This window comes from Castor canadensis, chromosome 6, assembly GCF_047511655.1.
Source record: "Castor canadensis chromosome 6, mCasCan1.hap1v2, whole genome shotgun sequence".
NCBI lineage: Eukaryota > Metazoa > Chordata > Mammalia > Rodentia > Castoridae > Castor > Castor canadensis.
Window position 1 is genome coordinate 92,472,456 of NC_133391.1, and position 13,867 is coordinate 92,486,322.

Genomic DNA, 13,867 nt, shown 5'->3' on the forward strand with positions numbered 1-13,867 from the left:
AGTGTGCATGTACTAAGCCTTTTCTGGAGATAAAATGGAAGCTGTGCATTTCAGTCCCTTTTCTGTGAAACTCCCATGGTTTCAACTCCTGGAAGTGTTTGCATAGCTGTTTAAAACCATTTCTATTTTCTGTGTTCGAGGGAGACTTACATATGCCTCTTAGAACTAGGAGATTTAGGATGAAGGTCCTAATGTGATATGTGCAAAAGTTGAGATTCTCAATGTATAGTGTAAACTTCTTCTGGGGAGAAAACAGGAGGGAAATTTCACTGCTTTTCTGCACTGCTCCTGCAGAATGAGGTACACACACACAAGAATAAACAATTACTTTTATCCTGTGGTCTACAGCAACTCATAATGACTAATCCTCTCTGCTCCCAGAGTTGGATAATGAGAACACAAATCACAAGGAACTTCAGAGTGGATATGTGAAGTACACTACCTTCTCCACCAAGAGAGAAGCTCAGTATTGGGAATCTGTGTCTTCCAAAAGTTGCATATTGGAACAGTAAAAAGAGGTGAAACTTTACAAAATGATTAGGCCATGAGGATTCTGCCTTCACGAATAGATTAATGCTATTTTCACAGGAGTGGATTGGTTATTATGGAAGCACATTTCTTATGTGCTCACCATATAGGAGCAAATATAGTAATCTAAATTTAGTAATCTAAAACTGGCAGAGGCCAGTATGGGAAGGGGACCAGGAAGTAGTGAAGAGGTCTGGTAGAAATGAACCAATGTGGGTTGCAATACACAAATGCATGGAAGCAATGCTAGGAATCTCTCTGGGTAAATATTTTTATCTCAAACTAGCAAAAGAGCTGTTTTTCTTATTATCTCTTATGTTTTCTCTTCAACAAAATACAAGAACAAGGGGGTGGAACAGGTTCTGCCTGGAAGCAGGAGGGAGGGGGTTGCAAATAATGTGTACATATGTAAGTAAATGTAAGAATGATAAAATTTCAAAAATAAAATAAAACAAGCTCCTCTTTGTCTCTTGGTTTCATAGTCTCTGCCATTCTGTCTTCTGTCATGGAAAAACTCAGGAAGAAGTTCTTACCAGATTCCAGGCCCTCACTCTAGCACTTCTCAGCCTCTAGAACCATGAACAATTCCATTTATGTTCACTATAACGTACCCAGCCCGTATATTCTGTTAGAACAGAACTGCATGTTTCAAGACAACATTTTCCTGGTTGTATGCATAGTGTCTGAGTGGCTCCCGTGCTCAGTGAGCTTCAGTTATTCCTACTGCATCAAAGTGGGTGATGGCTTAGTTATCTTGTAATAGAAGTCACTTTTTCTCCAGAAAGAATTTACGTGTGAATAACTGTTTATTAGGTGTGCATCTAGGTGCAAGGACACTAAGCCTTCTTTTATGCCATGTTTCTGATGACTAGCACAAAGTCAACTTCAATAAGAAATTCATTGTGCAAATTCAGATAGGTCTAAAAAAAATGAAACAAATATGGATAAAACAAGGCAAATATAAATACTGAAAATACCTGTTCAGTAACTGATGATGATTGGAAAATTAGAACTAAAAGTGAAACAATTATCGTATATTGCCTAATTACTCCATCTTGTATGTAAATATTATAACAAATATTGAGGTAGTGCAAATTTGATTTTTATGTCAATATTGAGCCTCAAATTGAAGTCTCCTCATTGACAACACAGTTTTAAAATGTCCAAGTCAAGGAGAAAAATGGAGTTAGAGCACAAAAATACTGAGCAATTAGTACCTATCTACTTTCTTGGTCAATCAGAAAGCTTTGATTTTGCATTCTGTAATAATTTTCTAGGCTTCCATAACAAATTACTACAGAGTAGATGGCATGAACAACAGAAATTTGTTTGGTGACAATTATAAGCAGCTGGATGTCTGAGGTTAAGATGTCAGCAGATTCTGTTTCTTCAGAGACTTTTCTTCTTGGCCTGGAGGAAACCTTCTTGGCTTAGAAGACATCTTCTCCTTGTGTCTTCATATTCTCTTCTCTTTGTACATGTCTGGGTCCTAATTTCCTTTTATAAGGACACTAGTCGTTTAGATCGGAACGCATCCAATACTCTCATTTAACATAATTACATCTTTAAAAATTTATTTCCAAATATATTTATTCTGAAGTAATGATATTGAAAACCTTAAAATATGCTTTTGGGAGCAAATTATTTAGCCTATAACACAGGAGTTCTATAAAACACACAATTGTCACTTCTTTTAGTAAAAATTGTGACAAATGCAGTTCATGAACCTTAACTTCCAAATTTATGCCATTATTTCAGTTACTTTTAGAGTTTGCTCTGGGATTTCTGAGTTTCACAAAGAAGGAAAAAGTTCAGAATATAAATGATTCTTAGCTTCTGGTCCAATTTAATCACATTTTCACTGGTAAAATTAAGTAAGGTTAATTTTTTTCCTCATTCTATATTACATGACTATTTTGAACCAGACAAATATGTTTGTGACCTCTCATAAAAATGTGGGTCTGTGCTACAAAGAATGGAACAGAAATTGAAGATGCTATAAATCAGTTAACTTTTAGAAACCTACAACCATCCAAAAATAAAATATGAAGAAAACAAACTCTGAACTTTTGGAAGTATTATGAAGATTGAATCAATAATTAGACTTTTTGATTCAGTATCTATTTACATTTAAAGTAATAACTGTTAGAGAAAAAGTTAACAGTTGCCATTAAGACTTTCCCTGTTTTGTAGAAGTTTTGACCTCCATTTATCTCATGCTTTCTTTCCTTGTGTTTCACTGATATTTTGTGATGGCATACTTTGTTCTCTTTTCATATTCTTTTGTGTATCTTCTGTAGTTATATATTTTCTGCTTATCATGAAGTGTACGACCTTGTCTTACAAAGTCTGTTTTACACTGGTGACAAGTGAACTGTAATGGTGAGCAAAGACTGTTCTTTTGTTTGTTCCCACATGCTTTCTGTTAATAACATCACCAATTACATCTTTGATATTGTACATCCATTAACATATTTTATATTTAGAGTTATTTTTGGACTTTTGTACTAACTTCTATCCTAGAATTACAAACATTAATGTGTTACTCTTGCAATACTACAATGTCCAAATGTATCTATATATTTGCCTTTCTTGGTGAGTTTTTTTATATTCATATGCTTTTATGTTACTGCCTAACATGGTTTTATTTCAACTTAAAGGACCCTTGTAGTGTTCATCCATAAAGAAGGCTAAAGTTATGTCATTTGCAGAAAAAAGAGTAGAACTGGAGAAAATCATTTTTTAGTCTTTTTTATATTATTCCTACTGGAGTGAAGTAATAACTCAGTATGTTTTTATTTCTATTTTCCTCATCATTAGTCATATTGAGCATTTTTCCTTAACCTGTTGGTCATTTTATGAATTCTTCTTTTCAAATTTGTATACCCTTTATTTATTTCTCTTTCTTGATTTCTCTGGCTAGGATTTATAGAAGTAATTTGAATTAAATGGAAGCAAGCATCCTTGTTTGTTTGTTTCCATTTCTTAGAGGGAAAGCTTTTATTTTTCCTCATTCTGCATATAGTTAGCATAGTAAGTCATGGTAATGTGGTAAAATGACCTTTTACCACATTGAGGTGCAGTATAGTAAAGATTTTCCTTTACATGATCACTAATAGATTTGTACTTCCTGGATCAGCATGTAACTGGAGTAAAATGTACACACACACACACACACACACACACATACATACACACATGTGCCTGTTTATTTAATAATAAAGGATTTTCTTTTTGAAAAATTATGGAGAAGCCATAGAAGCCTGGTTGTGAGATCTCTATCACTGGAAGATTAATGGTCAGATATATAAAAGCTTACAAATTATTTGTACTCATTTCTAACACAAGTACTGGCAGAAATAATGTTAATTGAAGTAGAAATTTATGGATATCTGATACAATATAAGCACTACATTCCAAAGGCTCTTAAATATGTCATATTATTTAAGTATTAACAAGATTTTTAGAAGTAGCATAACCTTTAATCAAAGAAATTTGTTTTTCATTTTTCTACTTTTATTTTTGTGGGTTACATTTCCCTTCTGAGAAACTCAAGTGCCTTGGGTTGTTTAATTGTGAAGATTTGCTTTGTTTCCAAAAACAAAGAATGCCAATTTCATTTGGAGATGATCATAAACTATAAGTGAGGTAACCAACGGAATATTGCCTAGATATGTGGAATGGTTAGAAATATTAGAAGGAAAAGTACTGACTGCCTCCTGCAAACGTCCAACATCTGCCAGGAGCTGAGGTCCGTAATTTCCACATGGTTCTTCAGTAATGACTAAAACATCATTATGCGTTCTTAACACTTTACAGAGCATTTTAAGTTAATTTATTGCTCAAGCTTAAGTGATTTTTCTTTCATCACTTATGTTCAACTGATATGCTAAATAATTTAATTTATGCTAAATAATTTAAAGTTCAGTTTACTTTGTTCATATGGTGAATTTAAAAATAATTGGAATTTAAAACACTTTAAAATGCAATAAATTTTTTGTAGAACATGAGATTCTGTGTAAATTTGTGAATTGGAGTCTCAGAGAATCCATTTGAAATTATATAGATGTGTGTATATATATATATATATATATATATATATATATATACAGATATACATGTATACATGTATATATATACATATACATACATATATACATATACATATATATCTGTGTGTATATATATATATATATTCACATTAAGCAATGCTCAATGATGCATGGAATATAACACAAGTTATCTGACACTAATTTATCTGACTGTTCAGTGTATTCTGGTTGCATTATATGGAGACTAAACACATATTTCTTAATATTCCACAGTTACACTTACTACCAGAATTAGACACTTGCTTTTTTACCAATTCACTATTTTCTTACTTATTAAGGACAATAATTATGTTTTGCCCTGTTTTTGAATTTTATTTTCAGCACAATATTATGATAATGATTTAACTGAAAGTATGTATTTTTCAGTCTTAGTTAATTTATGTTATCAAAATTTGAGGGAGTCAAACATTTGTTCTGCTAAAGATAAGTGACAGAAAATAGAATTGAGAGTGCTAACTATTAATGAGAGCTTGGATTTTCTGTTTTGTTAAAAACAAATGGCATAAGCCATTTTAATAGTAATGCTATTATGATTAAAGAGATATAACAAATGAAGTTAAATTTGCATGTCTCTTTGGGTATTACAGATTGTGCTAGCTGTAAATTTCTCATTTTAATATGCTTCTAAAATTCTTTCTTCATTTTGATATCCAACATCACCACTCTCAGACAATCCTAACATGAAAATAATGTATTATTTTCTTAAATTGTAGAAAAAAGATACCATAAGATAGGATTAGTTTCTATCTTGCTCATTGTTGATTTTGTAATCCTTTATTCAGCAAATAGCTCAACAGAACTACAAAAAATTTAATGAATAAATAAATAGCAATTGTAGGTTTAAAGCTATAGGAGAGATGAAGAATTATCGACGAAAAACACATAAAAAGCAAAAACAGAATGCTATTTTAAAGTGTATTCCATAATGCAAAAGAACTGAAACTGATTAGAACACAATTAAGAGTCTTTATCAGGCATAGCTTCTTGTTTGCATTTTATGTTCATGGAGGGTAGAGCAGGAGGAGGGCTGTAGGCAATTTGTAATTGTATTTGGTGGTAATAATGCCAATTGTGGCATATATCACAAGCTTGTTTTGGTTGTTGTTCAAACATAAGGGCTGTGAGTTATGTCTAGTATTAATAGCAGAAGTATTTTGTAATCAAAGGCAAAGCACACAGGGTCTGTAAGTATTAAAGAGTGTCATTCCCTCAGAGGAGCCTTTGAAAATTTCTACAATCAGACCCAGCATCTTATCTGTAAACACTCTTCAATCAATAAATGGTTTGGCTGAACCAAAAGAGGTCAGATTTGGGGGGAATATGTAATTTGGACTGAAGTAAGCATAATGAAGGTGAGAATTTTCTACCTCAAGAAATTAATCCCACATACAGCCTTCCAAAGTATTCACAAATATACCAGCAAGAAAGCTTTTATTCAGAGTGCTGTTTTAAAAGTCAAAGTTAGCTGAAAAAAATATGTAATCCTTAGTCTGGCTTATGAATTTTTATTTAAAAATAAAAATTTTATGGAATTATCTATTTTTTCTTAATGTTTTAAAATTTGCTTCTTTTGCTGAAACAGTCTAGTTGCACTACAGATTAGAGAAATATTCCCCTACTGCAATGAAAAATACATAAAAACTGTGTGTACTACAAAATTCCATTTAAATCCAAAACAAGAAAACTATTTCTTAATTTTCCATGGCATAATTAGCTATATTCACTTGGGAAAATATAGTCTATGACCTAACATAACAATTGAAACAAGTTATAGAAATGTATGTTAAAATACATAAATTATTATAACTGAATTTGCCTAGAGTAACCTTCACTAGACTAAGAAAGTAATAATTATTTTTATTTCACAGTCCATATTAGCATACACGAGTAAAGTACATTATATGTAAGTATGAAAATGTCATAATGAAACCTATTACCTTTCATCCACTTGTCATCCATCTTCAAATGTGGATGAAAGGTAACTAATTACATGTTTTCAATATCATATTTTATCAGTGTATATTAGTTGTACAAAATAATAGTTTTTACTTGTGGTTGAGATGGAGTACTGAATAATGTTTTGCTGAGGGTGACCTCAAACTACAATCACCTCAGTAGCTTGAATCACAGCCTACATTGCCAAGTCCCGCTATAATGAAAACTATTATTATTAGTTTTTATATTTTACCAAATTTGTTAATCATTAGGTTATGCTTAAAAGGATATAATTCAACACATACATCACTTTCAAATACAGCAATGCTGAATTCTTTACCAATATTTACAAAATATTTTGTTATCATTTTATTGTCATGTTACATAATCATGATGATAGTGAGTATTCCTGTTCAAAAGCTTATTTTAATGACAGATTTTGCTTTTTCCATTTAATTTGCTATTGATTATTTGTTTTGATAAAGAGATTTTACAATTCTATACCTCATTCTTGGCCTTATTTTATGTTATGACTGGTGCATTTAATATTTGCGTATATTGTTATTGTGGTTACTTAACAAGACATGTCATTTAAATATTTACTATTAAAAAATTATGTCACACTAAAATGAATATTTCTAATTATCACGTTTTTTACTCATGTACTCATGTTGTTTAGATACTATTATCTCTGATAGATTTCTTGTTCTAAAAAACAATTTTTGAATACATTTGCGGAGAAGTCTAGAAACTGTGAAAATCAATACATTATCATAAAATAATAATAAGTAGTAAAATATCACGAGTTTCTCACAATCTTGGCTCCTTTCCCATATTAATCATTGCACCCTCTCTCTTCCCAAAAATAATCATGCACTAACTTTCGTTGAAGGTTTGGTTTTGCAGGTATTAAAATTTCACATGCATAGGCTCACGCTGAATATAATTCATTGCTTTCTCACTCATCATAGTATTTTGTATATGCATCCACACCACTGCTTGCAATAAAGTTTCTTCATTTTCATTTTTTCTCAATATTTCACTATTTGCAATCAGTTATATATTTTCTGGTAAACATGATGATTGATTGACTTGATCATCATTGCATATAGTATCTAATATTTAAAACAATAACTTTGCTGTACATGAACATGCTCACGTAAATTTTACATGCACAAATGCGTATACACACAGATATGCACATAAATACAAAGTATATGCCATTCTATGGCCTGTCTCAGAGGAGGAGGAGGTTGGATCATAGCAAATTTCTGTTCTCAACTTCAGTATTTAGAACCACAAATGTATGTGTACATATGTGTGTGCATGTGTGTGCATGTGTGTGTGTTTGTGTGTGTGCATGTGTGTGTGTTTGTGTGTGTGCATGGTGCATGATTTCTGATTATGTGGTCTTTTTCAGTTTTATGTTTTGGAAATAAAATTTTCTACTTTGTGGCTTAACTTTTCATTCATATAAGGATGAACAACTGTACAATTTTAACTAAATTGAAATAATCAGTAGTTCCATTTATTTATTATACTTCATATTATACATATAGAAAGAATTTTTTGTAATGGCATTTTCATTTTTGATTCATTTTCAAGTTCTAGCAATTGAACCTAGGTCTTCTACCACTGAGCTACAGAACTAACTCTCTTATTTCCTTGATTAAATTTCCCTTTAGAGTTAACTCTACAATTCATCTGAGATTCACTTTTATGCATTGTGTAACTCATGAAGAATAATTATTTCCATGTTATATGTAGTCATCCAGCACAATGATTATAAGGAGTGTATTTTATAAATATACTTGTTTTCTAACACCTAGTTACTTTTCTGTATTAGTACATGCATTCATTTGTCCTTCTGCCAATAACATATATACTTCTGGAATTAGTGAATATTCTAAATGAATCTTAATAGGCAATGTAAAGTTCTTGCACATACCTTGGCTACTCTCATTATTTTTTCTCTTAGATGAATTAGTTTTGATTTTGATTTCCATTACATTCATTCTGTACAATACTCAAGAAGAATTTTCTTATTTTATGTCTATTCCATGATTGCACCATGGTCCTAAAATTTTGTGTGTTCTTCTATTTAAAAAAAAAATTTTATTATTCATTTATTCACATTTGCGTACATTGCTTGGGTCATTTCTTCCCCCTCCCAAACTATTCCACCATCTCCCCAACTACCCACCTCACTTCCAGGCAGAAACTGTTCTGCCCTTATCTCTAATTTTGCTGAAGAGAAGATATAAGTATAATAAGGAAGACAAAGTATTTTTGATAGTTAAGTTAAGGATAGCTATCCCTAAATATTCCTAGCATTGCTTTCATGTACAAATGTGTTACAACCTAAGTGGATTCATCTCTAACTGATGTTTACACTGGTTCCTGATCCCCTTCTCATGTTAACCTCTGTTGCATTAAGGTTTCTGTATTAGTTCCTCTGGAGTGGGGACATCAAACACTTTCATGTTTTGGGTTTTCTGTCTATTCTCGTTATCTCCCGTGTGTGCTCTCTCCTAGTCATGTGATCCAAGTCCAACCACATTGCTGTATTTGCCCTAGATCTAAAGTCCACACATGAGGAAGAACATACGATTTTTGTTCTTCTGAGCCTGGCTGACCTTGCTCAGAATGATGTTCTCCAGCTCCACCCATTTACCTGCAAATGATAAGATTTCATTCTTCTTCATGGCTGAGTAAAATTCCATTGTGTATAAACACCACACTTTCTTGATCCATTCATCAGCAGTGGGGCATCTTGGTTGTTTCCATAACTTGGCTATTGTGAATAGCACTGCAATAAACATGGGTATGCAGGAGACTCTGGAGTAACTTGTGTTGCATTCCTTTGGGTATATTCCCAGGAGTGGGATTGCTGGATCATATGGCAGGTCTATATTTAGATTTTTAAGAAGCCTCCAAATTTTTTTCCAGAGTGCATTTTTTTTCCAGCTTGCATTCCCACTAGCAGTATACGAGGGTTCCTCTTTCCCCACATCCTCGCCAACACATGTCATTGATGGTGTTTTGGATGATGGCTATTCTAACAGGAATGAGGTGGAATCTTAGTGTGTTTTGATTTGCATTTCCTTTATGGCTAGAGATGGTGAGCATTTTTTCATTTGTTATGTGTTCTTAATTTATCCCTAGTTTGATAGTTATGAGTTATGGGGTATTTGGGTAACTTTTATCACATTCATACTCATATATTTAATATTTTTGTGGTGCCATTATAAATTTATCCATTTAAAAAAGGTGTAACTTTTTCAGTAGAATTTTATGTACATTTTGCTTTTAGCATCCTTGCTATATAGAGCTATTAATTGTAATAATTTATCTTTGGATTTCTTGCATTTTCAATATTCAAATTTGTTTCATATGAATAATCAGTAATGAGTTATCTTTCTTCCTTTCCACTATTTCTCTTCTTTTTCTCTGTCTCTCTGTCTCTTTCTTCCTCTTTTTTCCCCTTCTCTCTCCCTGGCTTCCTCCCTCCTTTTCTTTGTTTTTGTTTTTTCTAACTGCACTGACCAGGGACAACAGTGAAAGTTAGAAACGAATTGTGCTAGTAACCATGTTTGCCTCATTCTGAATTTCATGAGGATAGGGTTCAAAAATTCACATTAAGTGTGGGGATCACAACAGGTATTTTCTAGATATATTCTTAATTTGACACAATTATAATATGAATGAATTTAGAAATTATTGAATTATTTTTCTTCATCTACTGATTAAATCATGTTTTACTTATTCGCTCTGATACTGATGGATTGCATTGGTAAATAGTGTAATGCAAAAACTAATCTTCATTACTAGAAAAGTTCAAATAATGAGTATTACCATTAAAATAATAGCTAAATTTCAAAGTAATTATGCATAAGTAAATTTGTAACAATTATGTATATAAAACACAGTTAAATATAGCTAGATATGTTTGTAGAGTTGATCAACATTGTTAAGAAACCATTAGTAATCTTAGTCTTTTCAAAAACTATTTTCTGCCTTATTTGCAATCTTAATTTCACCTTTTCAATAGCATCTAGAATGGCTAGACAGTGTCTGTGTTCCTTCTATTACCTCTATGAATACTTCCTACAATTTTTGAGTTAGAAAATTACATAATTGATTTTCATCAACTTGTTTTTATTATATTCCATTAACATTCAATTTTACCTCTGATCACATCCTAAAGTTCATAAGTTTTATCTACTGTAGTTAAAGTGAAATTGTACTTTATTTAATTTTTTTCTAAACGTGTTTTCATTTTTACTCCTGACTTTGTAATTCAGTTATTTTAATTTCCAAGTTTTTAATAAATTTCAAAATATTTTGACATAAATTTGGAAATTAATTTTATTAGAATCAAAGAACATATTCTACATCTTCCTCCTTTGAATTTTCATGAGATTTTTATGGCCCTGGAATATTCAGTAATAAAAAGATTCTCAAATGCTTGTAAGTCAGGTTATCTGTCATTGATAGATTTGATGTTTCTTGCCATGGCCCTCAGTACTGGTGCTTAAATTGAGGTCTTTACCCTAGGGTTCTTTGAGCCAATTCCCCCAGACATCTTTGTAGTGATTTATTTTTCTGAGAGGGTCTTGCATCTTTCCTTGACTGGCTACTGATGGCAATTCTACCACTTCTGCCTCCTGCATAGCTGGGATTACAGGTATAAGCTTCCATACCCAACTTGTGTTTTCAAAAGGGTCTCATTAACCTTTATGGTGGAACTGGCCTCAGGCCACTATTCTACTGTTTCTGCTTCAGGCATAGGTGTGACTACAATCATGTACCTCCATGCCACCTCTGCACTAATATTTTTTGCCTTTTAAAAAATTGTTTTTGACAACATTATTTTAAAATAGCTGCTTATTTTAGGTGAATTTCTAATCCTTATTTTAGTTATGCTATTCTTATATATTTAAAGAGTATATAGCTCATTTTAAGTAATAGTTTGCCATTGAAATTCAAGAATTTGGAATATTTCTGAATTATGATCTTTTTCTCTTTTTCTCAAATGGTTCCTGTATTCATGTGTACTCTGATATGAGTACATTTCAGGTTGTCATGATACATGCATGTGTATTTGAATAGTTTCATATTCTTAAAATTAATCTTTAAAAATAATCACATATGAAACTAAAATTGCAAATTATCTTTGACAATCTATGCCTTTCATTTAAAGTTTTTGTTCTTTCACATTTTATGTAAATGTTGACATTTTTGGATTTGAGGCAACAGAGTTCTGGTGAACCTTTAAAAATCACATCTTTAAAAATTATGTGTATATCTGTATATATGTATATATATATATATATATATATACACAAAAATATATGTTTCAACTTGTTATAAAATTTACTGAAATGGATGCTGTATAGAATACAATTTATAAATAGTGCTAAATGACAATACTAAACTGTACAATACAAGATAATAAATTTTGACATTTTTGCACTGAATGCCTTCATTGATTTTGCCAATTTTTATTATTTGGAGGCAAATGGTGATTGGAATGATGAACATAACTAGTTACTCCAAGTATGCTTACTGATATTGTCACTTACCTTATGAATAAGTCAAAAGTGAGACAATAATAGCACTCATCTGATCTTCATTCATTTGCCAATAACATAAACACCTTTAGTGAGTCAAATGATAGTTTTTAATATCCAAACATTTTCTTCAACGATTGTATTATTCTCAGTCCAACAAGTTAGACATGAAATGCTTAAATTTAATCTTCATTATTTTCACTTTTGGTAGTATAGATAGGCAAAAGAAGAATAAAGTACATCTCAATTTGTACCACTTGGTGACTTTTGTGATGTAAATACTCCTCCAGGGCACTTATCAAGCTACTAACATAAAATCCCTGATATGGAGACCCAAAGATAAGTGCAGGACCAAACTAAGAGACATGATATTTCTATGATGCAGATGTGTCTTCTCTATTTGACATTTTCAAGTGCTTATGAAGGAAAATAGCAAGAGAGAGGAAGAAAATGCTGTCCTCTTTATAATTTTCCTTTTACACATGCTTACATATTATATGCGATAAAGAAAATATTCTGAAATTCTGGGTGTTTTTGTAAATGCCTTATTATGATTCCAGTCAGGTGATGGAAACTGATCATGCATCTGTGATGCACTGCTGAAGGACTGCAGTGTTCTGTAACCACGTGTGTGGTAATGGACTTGCCACACACATATTTTTTTTTTATCATTTTGAAGAAGAAATCTTCTTTTGCTTTAAAATGGAGTTAAAGTCAGAGAGACACAATGGCTTTTTCTTTTTGAGGCCAATACTTTTGTAAAATTGTTTCAGTTTATAAAATGATTTAGTAGCAATCTGTCAGTTTAGCTAATGTGATTAGAAAGTCAGTTTTATGACAGTTATCTTCCTTTCTCAACTAAAACATAAGAGAAGAATAGTGAGGTCACAATCCATTTAATTCCTATAAAAAACTTTCTGTTAACGTAAGTTTAAAATGAGTCAACTGATGCAGCCATCCATCCCATTTTTAAAGTAGTTGCAGGTTAAGTGTGAGCTCAGAGGAGAGCAACCCTCACAATTGACCACCCAGGTTTTAGAATATCATTAATCAGTGTGTATCTTTAAAGTAGAACTAAAAGAAAAGAAAATAATTTTCAGTATAACTATTTTTTTCTTAAATCAGCTTTGTCCCAGTTAATGTGCTGAATATATGCTCTAAAAAGATGGCTCTGTTTGTTGCAATTTATAATCCTTTCAGTAAAAGGAGAATTATTGTTACCAGACGTTTTCATTAAGCTTATACATTTCTGAGGTTTTTATTAATGGCAGATTTTGACTGTGTTTTACTGCTAACAGTCTTGAGAAAAGCTAATATGCTATTTGCTTTTTACTGAATGACTCAAAATTTCTTTCAGTATATCTGCTGTAAGAATAGCTAAATATTAAGTTTTGGTCCATACTTATATGACAGTGAATGAGTTGACCAAACTGGCTGAGAAGAGAAAAAAAGAAACATTGCCCTGGCCATGTGTTTATCCCTAAATGCTTGAGTGATACCTAAGAAAGAGGTGCTGCCTCCCACCTATATGCTATCAGATATTTTTTCTTAGAGTAACATTTCTTAGGGTATCCAGAGTTAATGACTTTGACATCAAATGAGCTTACAAAATATGATATGTTCAAAACTACTGTAAATGTTGTTTGGGACAATTATTATTTTCTTTATTTTTTTCTTCTTTGCTTCTTTTTTTTATTCATTTATTCACATGTGCATACA